The following is a 10,321-nucleotide window of genomic DNA, read 5'->3' on the forward strand; positions in this document are numbered from 1 at the left end:
CGCCCCTGCAACAGTCATGTTCTTAACTAGCAGGGAGAAATACATTTAGACGATAGATATTTGAAGATAATTTTACCATCTGTTGATGGTACTTAACACCTTTTGAGTAGAGCATTGAACCAGATAGATACCCAGAGAATATTTGCAAATTGTTAAATATCACGTTCGTTGTTTAGCATAGAGGGATGTACTTAGATAGTTACTGAGTAGGTAAATATCATTGCTTAATTAAATAAGTTGTTTGTTAGGTATTTTTATATTACTTACTATTCCACTTAGTTAACAACGTAGGTTGAATAACTGTGGCCTCATAGCAATCAAAATTTTGAGTTGAGGGAAGTTGTTGGTAGTCTTACAATTTCCATATTGGATCTTTTGCTGTAATTAGTTTTCTCCATGTAGGAGGTAGGTTAAAAGTATGGTCACACTTGTTAAGAGTTTATTGGCATTGAAAAATCTCTATTTCCCCTTTCCTGCCAGCTCTAATTTCATTGGCTGATGCAGAAAATATGGAGGAGGGGGCCCTGCTCACCCAGTTGGAAGCCTGCTCACAGCTTCCAGGTTTCTTCTCTCACCTGATGTCCACCATGTGGAGCAAGACTGCCCTTCCTCCTCTGTTGTGAGATGTGCCAGAACTATGATCACTTTAAAACGCTAGTATTTTTTTTTTTTAATTTTGCATTTGAGTAGTAAAACTGGGAGGCAAAAAAATAGTTTTGTCGTTTTCCTTTTTCTTTTTTTTTCTTTTTCAGTATTGGGGATTGAACTTGGGGCTTTTTAAACTGAGGAACAACTCTAACCCTTTTCTAAATTGCTGAATTGCTCAGACTATTTTGGAACTTGGGATTCTCCTGCTTCAGCCTCCCAGATTGCTAGGATTACAGGCATGTACCAACATGCTCAGCTTCTGTTTTGTCTTGTCATGATTAAGTTTCTATAATTTCCCTCATGTTTCTATTATTAGTGAGAGAGAGGTATGGGAAGAAGTAGAAAAGAATAATTTTATTTAAGACAGTCATGTTTGAATGATTTAAAGGGATATAATTTTAGTATACCCTTTTCTGGTCTAAGTAGTTTCATGCTTCATTACAAAACTAATATAAAGAAGTTATAATCATCAACTGTCAAGATATTTAAACCAAGTAGCTGTCAGTGTGAAGTTTTATTCTCAGTGTACCTAGAAATTCCATGTGAATGTGTTTTATGAAGAGGAATATGTACTAGCATGGCTAAACTGATAAAGAAACTGTATATGGTTTTTTTTTTTTTTTTTTTTTAGTGACTTTCAAAATTTCGCACGTGAGATAATCTAGGTAGTGTGTACAGCGTCACATGATCAAAATATTTTTCCCTTTGCTGCTGCCAGAAGCTGTCTATTGCTTTTCAACAATCTTACTTGCTGGGCATCGTGCCAAGATGTTTAAGACAACCTCTTACGTGAGCTGTTCCATTCTTAACCTCTCTGACTGAAGTGCCGTGACCTTCACATATGTAGATTAGCCATGTGTTCTGTGAATTGAAACTTGCTGCCTCAGGAAGAAAGGTTTTTCTTTTTATTCCACTGGGAATTTGACAGCCATTCATCCTTGACCTGGGCAGAGGTAATGCAAGGAAATTGGATTCACATGGAACATGGACAGATAACATAGGAAGTATGTATAGGCGAGCAGGCTTTCAGCCTGGTCCAGAATGAAAACTCTTGTGGTGTGGGCGTTGAGCCGATGTGCGGGATCTGCAGAGCAACAGATAAAACAGATTACCTGCTGTGTCCCTATAGAAAGTCTAGGGCTGGAGACATGGCTCAGTGGCACAAGTACCTGCCTGGCAAACACAAGGTCCTGAGTTCAATTCCCAGTACACACACACACACACACACACACAGCGAGAGCGAGAGCGAGAGAAACAAAAAATTCTTATTGGGGGCATTTCTGATTAGTTTTGAGTGTTCTTTCTCTTTTATTTTTTTATTTTTATTTTTGCAGAACCAGGGATTGAACTCAGGCCCTCCTTGCACTTGCCAGGGAAGCACTTATTCTACTGAGCCATTTCCCTGGCCCTATTCTCTCTTTTTCTTCCCCACTCAAATTTTGAAATGTTGTTTTGAGTTTCTGTTTATTTTCCAATGCTACTTGAGAATTAAATACTTTCAATATTGTGTGCTTTCATGGTCTTAAATATATTTAATTTTGATGAACCTTTCAAAGATAGAAGTCCTTAGAAAATCAGAGAGATGAATACATAACCTATGCTGGTTAAAAACAAACTTTTTTCTTTGTGCTATGATAGAAGTTTTGATAAAACTTTTGATAAATATGATAAAACCACATATTTTATAATATTAAGAAATGTAATTAAAAACAAATTATTTTTTAAGCAATGAAAATTTTAATTTTTATTCAATAAAACTAGTTTTAAGGGTGTTTCTCTATGCCTTGTTTATAAATATACTTGTATTTCAACTCAGCATCAGTAGTAGTCATGATACTTGATTAGGTGGATATGACAGTATTTAGAAGGAAAGTTCTAATTGATCTGAGGTGGTACTCCAGTATTTTCTTGGCAGTAGGTGAGTGGTGAAAAGTGAAATTTATGAGAGCTTATGTGGCTTTCAGGGCGAGTTTTTCCTTGCAGTTAGGGTTTATAAAATGTTATAGGTCAAAGAGTACTTTCACAGACCTGGGGTGGGGGAGGGGAGGAATTGTAGATAGCTGTCTTTTTCTGTAGGGTAACAAAAAGGTTATTCCTTAGATCATCAGTGTGGGGAATATACCTAATGGGCAAGGTGGACTAAGGTAGAAGCAAAGTTATCCTTTGACATGAAGAAAATTGACCAAAATATGTGAGCATGTTCATGCAGAAGATTGGACATTTGGGGACTTCCATTCTGCTGCAGATATTAATAAAGGTGTGAGCCCCTATGTGCAGGGTTCCTGTGCTGGCAGCATCTCCGTTGTGCTACTGGGAAGATGGAGCATCAAGCACATCCATAAAATTAGATTATTGGAAGGATGGGGTGGAGCCAGTGGCTTGCATTTAAAGAGACAAAGTGATTGGTGAAATAGCAAGGTGGACATGTAATTAATATCACAGTGGCTAAGTACAGAGTGGTCCTCCTGGGAGAACGAGGTATGCAGAATGAAGGAGAGTGGCCAGCAGGGTGTAGTTGAGACAAGAGAAATGTCACCCTGGTAGTGAGTCATCAGTAAGGGCTTGCATGAGTTTTGAGGGTAGTTGTGTGGGAGATGAACTTGACTTCTCTTTCTAGTCAGGAATGATTGATAAAATTCTTATAAATACACTGCTCCTCATTCTTGGTTTCTCAAGGAATGCAGGTTGAGAGACTTAGGATAGCCATAAATAGTAGCAGTACTATAAATAATTGTGAGAATAGTTGCAGCTATGCATACCTGTATCATTATCCTTATTATACAGACAAGCTAACTGGTAGAATTAAGACAGTTTTTCAATACCCAGGTTTGCCTGTGTTAATGCCTATATCATTTCCACCTAAGGGTTCTCAAACCCTTTTGTGCATCAAGAGTTAGGGGAAGGAGGTGGACATTTAGAGGGCAGTGTCTGGCTGTTTATTGCTGGGCCCTACTTACCTTCTGTCTCTCAAGAGGTCATTGAAAAACTATAGGTAAACTTTTCAGTTAATGTACTTTTTAATTTTTGTTAATACATGTAAAATTATAGTTATAATTGAAGAGCTTTTGATGTATGGCTCCGTTGTCATTATTAGACTAAGAAAAGGAAAATGTGGAACAGCGGCATAAGGGCTGTTTTGCGTTTTTCTGGTAGTGCCAGCAGACCTAAATTTACATTCATTTATCAGGGCAGCTCCATGCTGTGATCTGGGTCCTTGCTTTGAGTTGTCAGAAGAGACTGTGAACTAGTCTGTTAAGGTTTAAAGAGGACAGATCTCTTCCATAAAGGCTTAGGAAGTAGGAATGAAGTTATCTGGTAGGGACCAGAAGAAGAGAGAAACCAACAAAGCACAAGGAAGAAACAGTAAGATAAAATATAATGTTTTATTATGTGCCCATTGTGAACTACAGCAGTAGTGAAAGTTGTCAGCCAAATACCAAAATTAGCATACTTAGTTAGAAGAGTCAAGATACTACATGTTCACATAGTTTATATGCCTCACTGCCTGGCAGCTTGAACCAGTACTGGTACATGCATGACTATCCCATTATTAGGTGGCCTTTTATTTAATTAGTAAAAAGTGATTAGAACTGTTTGTATTACCATTGGCACAAGCTGTCCAATGGGGCAGTCATGCATATGCTACCTGTGGTTCAAGCTGGTAGGAATGTGTTAAAAGTACAGCAAAAAGCAAAACAATACAGGAAATGAATTGGAATCATAAACATAAAAAAGCACTTAAGGCAGAAAACAGCTCTCCTTCTTTGGCAAGTGTGTTTTACGACACTTAGTTGTGATTATGTCTTTCTTTGCTGATGCTACACAGCCCCTTCCTAGCCAGATTCAGGGGTGGTGGAAAGATTTTATAGCACTTAGTGGAATGCCTCTTGGTTTCGCTAATGAGCCTCTTGGCTGGATAGGCCTCAGGTGTTGGGAAGAGTGCTGACTCTTTAGTCTTTCTCTTATATCATATGGGTAAGGTTTGTGCTGGGAAAAATTTTCCTTTATGTCCCTAGCTCTAGCTCTAGCTCTCTGTCTCTGTCTCTGCTTTTGAAAGACAGGGTCTTGCTATGTATTCCAGACTTGCTCTGAGTTCACTGTGTGGCCCAAGCTGGCCTCAAACTCAGGGCAGTCCCCCAGCCTCAGCCTCTCAACTGCTGGAATTATATCTGTACTGCCACACCTGGCTCTTCTTCAAAATTTGTCAGTTAAGCCAAATCTCACAATATAAAAAATCAGTTTGACTCATAACCTTGTCTTACTTAAGCAGTGTAAATTAAATTCCACTTAACCAATACTGCAGAAGTATCTGAACAGTATGAAAGATCAGAATACTGACTCTGTTTATGTATGTTTTCTGCATTTTCAACTTGTGTTTTCTTTGTCTCTTACTCCTTAATTTAAGGCTGTTTCTATTTCTAAATAATGCATCCTTATAATGTTCTTAACTATAATTAAATGTAAATTTTCTTGTCTTGTATTCTATTTTATAATTATATTTTATTTTACTCTATTGTTTATAGTGACATTATTAACCTAATCCTGAAGATAGTTGAACCAACCATCTTCATAGAGGTGTTACCCTTTTTATAGGGCAGTCAGGGGGAATTCAAAAGAATTGAATGTGTTTATTACTTTATGGGCAAATTCTTACGTAGACAAGTTGAAGAAGTAAATATTTACTTGCAACCCAGAATTCATTGTTTAGTATGAATCTTGATACATATAAGAAGGACTACTATGACATATAAAATGATTTACAGTAATGTATATGTTGGTCCATAACCATTGGCCCCAAGACTGAGGACCTGATAATTAAAAGCATAGGACATGAGAGAACCAAGCAAGCTAGGTACTTCTAAAGTAACTTTGGTTACTTTAGTAATGGGGCTATATATGAATATGTAACCAAACTCAATTAGGAAGTATCACAGTTATTTCTGTAGTTTTGCAAATGCTCAGCATACACCTCTTAGGTCACCGTGTAGTGATCAGATGTAGCATTTCTGTTCTCCATAGTTGGAGTGATGACTTGCAGATCTGATGTCACCTTCATGTCATTGAAATTGGGCAGAAAAGGTGAAATTGGACAGAATTCTTGATTCATAGTATTGACGCTGTGTGTGTGTGTGTCTGTGTTTGTATTACAGAAATGTAACCCAGGGCCTTCTGACTGAGCTGAGTTGACTGCCATGTTTAATTTTGAAAGAAGGTCTTGCTAGGTGTCCTTAAGTGCTAGGATTATAGGCATGTGCAACCACATTGGTGCTATGGTAGTTTTCTTTATTTTTTTTGTTTTAGTTTTAATCATCGGGGAGTCAAGGGGCTCTATGTCCAGCCATGAAGATGGCTTTCTGGAACCAAGAGAGCAACCCAGGGCCTCACCTGGTTTTATTCAGTGGAGGAGTGGCTTGAGGAGGATTGATTGAAAATTGTGGAAAGTAGGTGACTACTATGAGCTGAGCTAGGTGGGTGGCCTGCATTCACCTCTGCCATATGCAGAGAGGATATGCAGAGAGAATAATCTGCATTATATAGTATCTAATGTTTTGGTAAGTCTGGTGCTTCAGCTTTGATGTAGTCTTTCAAGCCCCAAGAAGTCATAGTCTCTGTCTCGAGGCTCGATGCCAGGAGGCTTGATCCCAGCTGGCAGCGCGGAACCAGTTGGAGCACTGGCTCTTCCATCCTGTCTTGACCTGGCTCACCTTAAAGAGCAGCAGGTAAAAGTTACCAGGGAAACACTTATGCCACCTTCAAAGACTATCACCCGCACCTCAGCTAGACCAATACACAGTGCTTAAGGCCAATTGAAGGATAAATAGAAGTCATAGCCAGCTGTTCTGTACAGAACAATACAAGGAAATAGGGTCAGGCTCAGTCAAAATGGAGACATTCGCTCTTCTTTCAAGGAGGGCTGCTCAGGTGGTCCTCCACAGTTCCCCCTTCTTTGCTTTGAAGAAGCTGGAGCAGTGTCATTTCTGGCTGTATAGCCCATAGCGGTTGCTAGGCTGAGAATCCTCTGTGACACACCTGGCAGTTAACTAGGTGGCAAGCCTCATGAACAGTCTGCTGCAGGCCTTCCGGGAGGGTGGAGGATGTGCTCTCAGGTTCATTGCTTGAGGTCTCAGGAGAGAGCTTGATGTGTTGTGTAGATGGGTTGGATTCTGGCCATGGAACCGCTCTGATGATCGTAATATCTCTTGATTTTCTCTAAATTGGTCACGCAAGGTCCAGTGGATTGCCCATATGTGATTCTGGTAAGTGGTCATTGTGTTGAAAAGGTCGTGTGTTCCAGCCACGTTGAGCGCCAATTGTAGGAGACCCTTGCAGATCCTCGTCTCGGTCCAAGAAGCCAATATTTGTAATCCCAAAGTTACATTATTGGAATCCCATCAAGTTGATTCCAGTCTACCATTTTCAGTGCAACCCACGGCAAAAATAAAGACACTAAGTTATATTTTCCATCATTGGGAGTTGAGGGGCTCTAATTCTAGCCATGAAGATGGCTTTCCAGAACAAAGAGTGGTATGGTAGTTTTCTGAAGGTGTTTTTGCTTTTGGACCATTCTGTATGTTTAGTTCCAGACTGTGGTTTAGGACATGCTGGGTTTGAGATGTGTTTCAGACAGTTGAATGGATGCATTTGAGTTGGTAGAATGAAAACAGGATTCCAAGTGGAAGAGCCCAAATGTGGTTTCTTGACTGTTTGTGTTGAGAGGGGATTTTTGAGATTGCCCTTGAGAATATCTACATGGAGAAAAGAGAAAGCTGGAGAGAGCATTTAAGGATATGAAAGGGAGATGGGAACTTGGGAGAATCCACAGCAACATGGGAAATGAAGGCTTCTGGAAGGAAGAAAGGCCCAGGGTATGTCTGTTAGAGTAGGTGATGCCATGGCTGCTGGAATCTAGATCCATGGAAGATGGTCAGGAGGAAGGGAAGTTGCAGTAGACTACAGAGTGAACAGGAAATTAGAAGAGGCTTAAAGCTGGTTGGAAGAAAAGTAGAGATTTTGTTTTAAAACCCGATTTTGTTGGGAGAGAGAGAGGTAGAGTTGCTGGTTTCACTGTGCCCAGGTGCTTTGTGGGCTGCTTCATGTGTGGGTTTCCCTAAATGTCTCCTGACTGTTCTCCAGAGGTCTGAGAGCTGCTCAGATGGGAGTGGGAAGCCTGTGTATTTGGGGTTGTGTCTGGCCTATGGTGGGACTCTGTGCGCTTGTCTTCTGAATTCTTTTATTTAATCCTTGCAACAACCCTAGTTGACAGATTTTATTTGTCCCCATTTAATAGATTTTAAGGAAATGCAGGATGAAGGCTGAGGGGACATGTACTTTGACCTGGTTATCAGGTGATAGGAGTCAAAGCTTAGTTAACTTCAAGTGCATGCTGCCGTTTTGTTTTATTAAAGGTGGTGGATATTTTACTAAACTTGTAGGCTGAAGGGAAAAAGTCATTGTGTTTATTTGTTTTATTTATTTTTTATGTATTTAGTACAGGGTCTACAGGGTCTCGCTACACAGATTGCACTTGTAGTAATCCTCCTGTTCTTAGCTTCCCAAGTGCTGGGATTATAGCATGCACCACCATGCCCAGTCTGTCATTATCTCAGCACAGCCCGGGGGCGGGGCCTGCACAGCATGCTGGGGATCAACTCCAGTCCCTGAGTCAACCCCAGTCACCCTAAGCAGGTGCTTTAATCTGCTGAGGTATCTAGCCAGCCTGAAAAAGTCATCTTGTACAAAGATTATTTTCAAACATTTCTAGGAAAATAAGTTTTGTGATGTATTGAATTAAAAATGTGTTTTGGGTATTTTTTAAAATAACGTGTCAGCTGGTCTGGTGAAGACTTCTCTGTCTGGTGTAACCTTTTTTTTTTTTTTGGTGGAACTGGGGATTGAACTCAGGCCCTTGTGCTTGCCAGGCAAGCGCTTATTCCGCTGAGCCATCTCCCTGGCCCCTGGTGTAACTTTTTAGAGCAGAGATCATTGCATTTGAGGAATCAGCTCTGTGGCCATAATTTTGTGTTAAGAAAGTGACCAGTGAAGGTAAAAATCTTTACTGTGTATTTTTCTTTTACCATTGTTAAAATCTTTTATTTGAGGGTTGTCATTTCAGAATCAAACACTAAGAATATTTTCTATGTGTACTTTGTAATATTAGAATGTATTTTTTCCATGGATTATAATGAAATTTCTAAGTAACAACTCACATGTTATCTTTTTATAGGTACTATAGGTTATATAGGTCAAATTCCCTCACACTACTAGGATCCTGAAAGGAAATCAATTATTTTGGCATTGTACTAAAATATTAAATATTAAATGATAATATACTTTATTAAACAAGGAATAGATATCAAGCACAGTGCTAATAACTCCATGTGCATTGTCTATGTGGTAGGTCCAGTTCTAGTACTCTCTTTACAGAGAAATACACAGTGGCCCAGTTGGGAGGAGGCTATTCTGACTCTGCCTTTTCAAATAATATACTGTATTTTTCTCAGGCATGGTTGAATTAGTAGAATTGAACAAGTGGTCTGAGTTTTTATTGTGGAAGTTGTAAGTGTCCTAGTATTCCTTATTTGTTTGCTTGCTAGCATCCACTTGATATTCTGCCAAGTACTGGAAAAATTTATGATAATCTCCTCTTTGCATCAGGGGACATCATTTGGCTAGATAAAGATACAAAACAAAATCATGGAAGAAACTGCATAGTAGTATGACTCTTAGCCCATAGATGAAACAGTGAGTCATTTTCTTCTTTTGGTTGTTCTGGGAGACAGAACCTAAGACCACCAGTAATGTCCCCTTTCTCCATGGCAAGTAATGTCATTGTTACGTCTCTTTCATCCTATGCGTTAGGAAAAAGTTTTACTCTATAGGAATTTTTTTTTTTCTGATGAGACTGTGAAGATCTTTGTATTTGGGCTAGTTTTTATTATTATCTCCTCCTAAAGGGAAAATTCAGAATCAGGACATACGACTGAAGAATCTTTTATCTAACAAAAAGCCTTTTATTTTATTTTTGTATACATGGTTGTTTGTTTTTTCTTTTTATATCAGGAATCAAACTCGGGACCCTGCGCTTGCCAGGCAGGCACTTAAGCTGCTGAGCTGTCTCCCCTAAAAAGCCTTTTAAACATTAAAACTAAGCTCTAGAACTTCTCTGTCAAGTGTGATAGTCTTTTCCCACATAATGACTATTTCAACTGAAATGAAATGAAAAGTTCAGTTCTGCAGTTGCAGTAATCATGTTGTCAGTATGCAGTAACCCAGATGTAGCATCAATCTATATAGCATTTTCTTCAGTTTAGAGTTCTGTGGAATGGTCCTCTGTAGTCTTTGGCTGCATTTTGTAATATTTAAAGTACTTTAGGCAAATGAGCACTGCTGTCCAAAGTGCAGAAGGTGAGTGCCTTGTGTTTTGGATGGCTATAAACAGGTCAGAATCATAAATATTTTTGAAACTGTGATGTAATCAGCAGTGGCGTGTATTGCAATAATCTCAAGTTAAAAAATAATTACAAATACAAGAACACAGTACTGTAAGAAAATGTTTCTGTTAGGGAGCGTTCTTTCAGGACTCTCATGCTGTCAGGAATGTTAGGAGCAGGGAGGGCCTGCCTCTCCTCCCTCCCCCCATTCCCTCCCCTCCCCCTCCCTCCCCCTCCCTCCC

The 10,321-nt window shown here is 39.4% G+C and overlaps 1 protein-coding gene and 1 pseudogene across 4 annotated transcripts in view; both read left to right on the forward strand.

The window, feature by feature from the left end:
* Arid1b (AT-rich interaction domain 1B) overlaps positions 1 to 10,321 on the forward strand; it is a 461,162-nt gene that overhangs the window by 10,673 nt on the left and 440,168 nt on the right. The gene's annotated exons all lie outside the window — the stretch shown is intronic.
* LOC111816012 lies at positions 5,268 to 5,388 on the forward strand (annotated as a pseudogene).

Source organism: Octodon degus, unplaced genomic scaffold, assembly GCF_000260255.1.
Source record: "Octodon degus isolate 3935 unplaced genomic scaffold, OctDeg1.0 scaffold00024, whole genome shotgun sequence".
NCBI lineage: Eukaryota > Metazoa > Chordata > Mammalia > Rodentia > Octodontidae > Octodon > Octodon degus.